The sequence below is a fragment of the Anguilla anguilla genome, chromosome 13 (assembly GCF_013347855.1).
Source record: "Anguilla anguilla isolate fAngAng1 chromosome 13, fAngAng1.pri, whole genome shotgun sequence".
NCBI lineage: Eukaryota > Metazoa > Chordata > Actinopteri > Anguilliformes > Anguillidae > Anguilla > Anguilla anguilla.
Genome location: NC_049213.1, coordinates 31,336,735 through 31,343,539, shown reverse-complemented (window position 1 = coordinate 31,343,539; position 6,805 = coordinate 31,336,735).

Here is a 6,805-nt window from a genome sequence, read left to right as displayed (position 1 = left end):
GACCCTGAGAACAAAGTCACCTTCCCTCAAAAATACATGCAAGTGAAGAGACAGATCCTCTGCTTAGTAATAGGAGCAATTTCTGGAGAATGATGTGTGTTGTTATACCTGTCAGTGAACAGTGTCAAAGGCTGACTGACAGCCCTAGAAATCATATTCATAACAGAGATTTTCACCACTTTTGTGGCCTTCCCCCTTATAAGCCTTCATCAGCATCTTTAACTTGGTGGTTTGACAACTCAGTCAAAGCTTCTGCATGAACCCCAAGCAAGGAAATGTCAAAACACGCAACACAAAACACCCAGGAATCTTTCCACAGTACCACACTTTCGAGGAGAAACATCTACAATAAATACCTTAACTGTTTCATCCCATTAAACTGATCACGTGAAAAAAATCTACCAAGAGCTCATTGTAATCCAGTTTTTCAAAGTTCCATTATTTAAAGTTCATTTATTGAGCATGCATCAATATGATTATTACACTTATAAGATTGGAATCACACTATAAACCAACCATTTGTCAATGGTGGCAGCCAAAATGTCCTTGCTGCCAAGCGAGGCTGTCCTTTTTGAATAAGGTAAAACAAATGGGAGTAATATAGGCCACAATCCATATTGCCTGCATATGAAACCAAAGCAGAATAGCTATCCTCAGCTCTACCTTTAGAAAATCTCCCTAGGTGTAGTTTAATCTAAGCCTTCTTACAACCGTCTGTCTGCGGAATTCAACTGATAACATTACTATAATTATAATTCTTGCAGTCGCCAATACCATAACCTCACATGTGTGTTATAGTGGACAATGCTGTTCCAGTTTCAGTTCTGATTGCATCCATTCTTGTCTGCCATAAGCCAAGGCAGTGAAGAACAGGGACACATGTATGGATTAACTGTAGGCACGCACATATGTGCCACAGTAGTGCATTAGCCATGAGAATGCCACACGCGCTGTCTTCAACCGATGCCGACAAATTAACTCTGTGCCCTCTTCTGTCTGAGTATGGAGTTGCACAACAATCCTCTCCAACACACTTACCTGGTCTTAAAGGTTCAGGTATCTGCTCAAACACATTATACATAAAACTCTATAACATGCAATAAAGAACATTACTTTTATTTTTATAATTAGCACCTTATTTACAGCAATAATGTATCAACATCCGCATTTTAACATAACAACATTTTTAAAACATGAACTCACTAAGACAACAGGGTTTGTCAGTGGACAGTAATTTTTTCTGAATTTCAATTCTCTATATGTAAAGTAATTAAAGCAATACTATTATGAGATGTTTGTCTTAGTGACTTCTCCAATCTCAGAAAAAAAAAAAAAAAACACTAAATAATTTCTGTCCACACATGGGGAATGTGAAGCTGACTTTCCGGTCAACTCTGGGGAGAAACAATTACTGTCTTGATGGTATTTTTCAAGGAACTTCGAGTTAGTTGTACCCGCAAAACAATATGAGCAAGCTGGGTCCGATTTCCACCATTGTTCCAAAATGAAGAACAATGTACACTGCTTTTTAAGAGAAGTGAAGGAATTTTACTCCACAGACAGAAAATATAGACAGAGACCAGAGACGCATCTAGGCCAATTTTAACCCTAAAGATGATTCGCCCATTCATGAAAACAGGTCTTTTAAAATTAATTGAACTAGTGGTTTAACTTTTACATGATGAGTTATATCACTATGCTGTATGGATTGTGCATAGCCTACTGGTGAAGGCATGTGACATCATGGGACAAAAAGTCCTGTGGTCATTTCTGCAAAAAGGGTAAATTACTTTTTAAATAAACTTTTTTGTTTTATTTTGCCATGACATGAAGACTATACAGAAGTGGCAGATCTACTGTACATTCTAAAGTGAGTAAGAATAATTTTCCCCTTTGATTTGGACTGAGAAAAATCTACACGATCAAGAAAAGAAGCTTATTTATTGTATGCACTGTGCATTTTCCTCATTACATTTTGTCATCAGCAAACTAACATAAGAAATGCATGTTTATAGTAGTTTATCAAATAGTATCTCACACTTTGCTTTGAAAATACCCATCACAAAATAAATTACTTACACTGCCATTGTCATTCCCCGTTTTTCTCATCCATAAAAATGACTTATTGTAAAACATATTTAATCGGAGGTCTTAACCTTCTAAACTGGAAACGGAGGAATCATCTACCCATAAAACGGATGTCTCTCGCCGCCTACGCGCGTGACCAAAGTAGATGCAACGCCTCACTTTACAGTATTTCTAGAAAAAATAGAAAGAGAAAATTCTAAGTCCACATGAACATTGCTTTTCAATGCGGAACTACAAGTAATTATCGGTAAATGTAGCCCACACGCAATTTTATACAAAACCTGAATTTATATTCATAAACTTTATCTTTTATATGCGTGGGTCAATTAAAGCGTTTAAAGGTTTACAAAATAGCGACGGTGGAAAAGTGAATTCACGCTCATTATGCTTTGAATATAAATGTACAGTAGCCAGTATCCCTATTAAACATAGTGCGGAAGGCTATCCAAAGTGATGCATAACATCTCATTTGCAATAGTCTTTGAAAATGGACTATTGAAAAGTAATTTTGTTACACACAAAAAAGACGCAAAGTCGTGGCGGACTTAGAGATATCAAGGGGAATTCAAGGGGAAATTTTTCGCAGTAGTACACGAAGGTAGCTGAATGTATCATTTTATGTCGGAATATGATTTTTGTCGCTATAGTGTTTGTTCGATTATAATTTTTTGCACATAATTAAGAAAAGATTGTTAAACGCGACATGCATACAGCATCGACTTCAAGTTTTGCAAGAGTGAATATTTCCCTCCGTCAGCATAATAGCCCACTCAAGCTCAGTAAAAATTATAATTAATCTGTAATGCCTTTGCTTTGTTGTGACGTAATGCACAAGCACATTTATTGAAATAAAACTATGTTGAAATCGACTATTTTATTAGAATCGTTCGCTGATGTTTCAGATTATCGGTAAAGTCGAACAGTTAACCAGTTTTCTCATGCTTACCGGTGTTTGTCAGGCATGCTCTTCATCGTTACACTGTATGCGGTTTTGCCCGGGCTTGTTTAGATAGCTTGTCCCATTTGCAGCTAACCCGCGTCAAACTACAGAAGCAATATAACATTGTCAGAGGGTACCCTCGAAACCACCGATAATAGCCTAGAGTCTATTTAGCCACGTAAGTGACTACTTTTTCGTAAAAAATTAAATAAAATAAAAAAGAAATTGAATTATTCCTGAGAAGCGCGGTACCCACGCATCCACTGCAGTACAGGAAAGAGGCTGAAGTGGACATGTTCAAACTTGTTTGGAGAGGAAGCGCAAGCCGATGCATGTCAGAAATCTGGCCGCGATGTTGCGTCACATAGCCTATATTTTCTTGACACGTGCCTTCATAGATTGGGTGAAACTGACCAGTTTTAAAAGCATAATAAGCGTTTCCCCTCGCACGTTTGATAGTAATCGCAATAATAGGGGACTTTTCTATGAATGACTCGTGAGATTGTTCCACGCCCTGGCTAGAATTTAGAAACCCACTGGCTGCTGTGCAAAAGTGAAACTAGAATGTACGCCTTCTGATACATGTACTTGTTTTCCCACCTCATTGTTACAGTCCAGTAAAAAGAATATTTGAAAACATTGCGACCCATATAAACAATGTCCGCTGTTCACTTTTAATTTAGGATGCTTTTTATTTTTGCATTGTATGCCTAATAATGATTTATTTATAAATGAGAAGGTAACTGAGCCAGTCAGAAGTGATTACAGTGGGTGTAGAAATATATTGTTCCTACCTCCTAGAATGTAAAATTTTCTTCCTTGTTATTACCTTTCATACCTATCTAAATTACCAACCTAAATATTAACTGAGGACATTCTGGCTCAAAATAGTCATATTAAGCGAGGTTCTCCGTTTGGATACAGGGTTCTGTTATGACTGCACAATTCATTTTCTATAACCATCTTCTTACCCCTTATTTTCACATTGTCGTCCCACTTTTGAGTGCCCAATCATATCTGTAGGCTCGTCCCATCACTGCTGGGTCCTGCATCGATTTGGTAATTCAAAATGTGTCAGCATTTCATTCTGACCAAGCAGAATCTCACTGCACCTAAGATTTGTGCCTTAGATAGACAAACCACCAGTCTGTACGACGAGAGGTCCCGAAAGGACTGTATTATCATTTTAGTACTGCACGGACACCATTTCTGACTACAAAACTATGAAAATCCAAACAAATGTGGCATTCAAAACTGAGAACACAATGTATTCCAAAGTGAGCAGGTCCCCAAGGTCAGATACAATAACTCATTTACTGATAATTTAATTTTGATATCATACCACAGGTCCTTTTCTTTGAAGTTTTTTTTTTTATTATGATGATGATCACCATGATCAGTAACATTCTATTGTTTAAAAGTAAGTCTAGTTCAGAGTTATTTACTGGCAAGGCACATTAAATTCAAGTCATAGATGCAACATGAACAAAAACATGGGTGCAAGTTGAAACACAAGAATTTAAAAATAATTCATTTCACCTTACAAACAGTGCCTAACTGTTGTCTTTCAGTGCAACACACCTGCATCATGCTAATGTACACATACTGCAGCATTTCAGCATAAGTCCCAGGAAGGGAACAGTAGTGCTGTAGCCTCCACATGCTGCCCGACTCAATGTTCAGAACCCAGCCAGCCAATCAGTTTGCTCCACACTTAAGTCAGAGGACAGAACTCTCACCTCAGCTGACGAGAAGGCAACAGCAGATAAGAACAAGATACACGGGTGATGCATATGTGTCATCAACTTTACATGTAGCTGGTAATGACCTCTGAGAAAGCCAAAGAGTCTGTTGTCTGAGGTGATTCCCCTTGGAGGACAGATGACAGACAGAAGCCCTGTCTTTTCCACCAGCTGCTTGGGGAAACACGTCCAGCTCCAGCAACAGCATTGATGTCACAGGTAAAGGTAAATAGCACCACCTCATTGGCAGATGTCCCCTGGAGTAAAGGCATGTAAAGGACTTTTTTTGTCTGCATCCAGTTCTGGAGCCTGGGAATGGTGCAAGGGAGGGGACAGTGCAGAAGTTCTGATTTTAGCTCAGCAACAGTTAGTCCATAAACCTGCTGTGTTTACTCTCCTAATAACATGCCCCAGGTAGCAGGAAAAGGGTCAGATCTGGGAAATGTGTCCAAATGTGTTTTACTGAATTGGACAATTCATAATTTCCACTTGAGAAACTATCAAAGAATATCTTAATATAAAATGGATGCCAAACAGTAGAGGAAGGTAAAAAGCATGTTAATGAAGTCTAATGTGGGGTCAGCACTTCAGATAGGTCAAAAAAAGAAAAGGATTGAGTCACATGACAGTGCCAGACCATATGCTGTATGTGTAGATGTGAAACAAATGAAGATCGCTCTCTCTGGTGAAGTGACAGGTGTAGATGGCTTCTTTAATCCTTTTTTGTCAGGTGCATTGTGTATACAGTATATCCTTCATTGAAACCAAATTCATGACAAGCCAAAGGGCTGTAACTGCAGGTATCTACACGTACCACAGCTTGTTGGCATTAGAACATGCTGTTTTTATTATTTTATGCTTTTTGTAGAATGATTTAAACATTTACGACTAAATGGACATAACTGTGTAAAAATTATGAGAATGATTAGAAGACAAACTGAATTTTGCTTTGCATTTTCAAATGCTGTTGTAGCTGGATTGTTTTAACAAGGTATTTCTCTTTGAAGTATTATACGCATATAGTTTTAATTTAGACGTGTTTGCATATCTTTCCACAACCAGCATATCAAATTTGTTCACGAAACAATTGTAGCTCGTTTACTAAAACGTTGCCTTTGTGGCACAAGTTTTTTTTTTTAAATTTTTTAAAAAAGGTTCAACTGTGCTCCTGGATTACTTCCAAACAAAGGGTGGTGAGATACTCAAGCTAACTTTGAGCAAGGGCATTCAGCCGCTCCCAGGGAACAATGCAGCTTTGACAATTCATGATAAATTAATTATACCGGCTTTGACACAGCTCTAGGAGCTCAGCCAGGATGGCTGCAAATGAGGAGAGGAGAGGAGGGACTCCCACAGAAACAGAGTGGGAGCACAGCGCCACTCACATCTGCGAATTTCACAGACGGGTTAGGATGGCCTGCCCCCTTCTAAGACTAAATAAGCAGGAAGAGCACCCATGGGAACCCCCAGAAGCTCCTGAATGTCAGAATAAGGGCAGATATTGAGGTGAACATACGCCTCCAGTGCAGTGTAATAATATGATTATGTAAGCTGTTTGGGGGGGGGGGGGGGGGGGGGGGGGGGGTTGGGGTTTGGGGGTGCTAGGTGAACAGTCTCTCAGTTCCATCAGCACCCACTGATCCTTTCCTTGAACACTTGCTTCCAGGCTGCATGCTAAAAAATTAAATACAAATCTCTGACAATATTTATGAGATTGACATAAATTCCTTGCAATAGTTCCGGGTTTATATTTTCTTGCTGTATCATGAGTTTCGTCATGGAATCAATTTAAGAGAATGAAATACTTGATCACTGGCATAACACTGGCACTGCATTTGATATTAATAATATTATTTGTGACGTGGACAGTGCAGGAAGAGGAAGAGCTTGGCTTTAGCAAGTACTTGCCTGACTACTTTAGGTTATTGACTTATTGTTTGATGCAGTTTGCTCTGGTGTCAGGTTACAGGAATCAGACTGTTTAATAAGTGGCACTCCAAAGAATAAGGATGCTGTGCTTCCCATATGGCTCTTT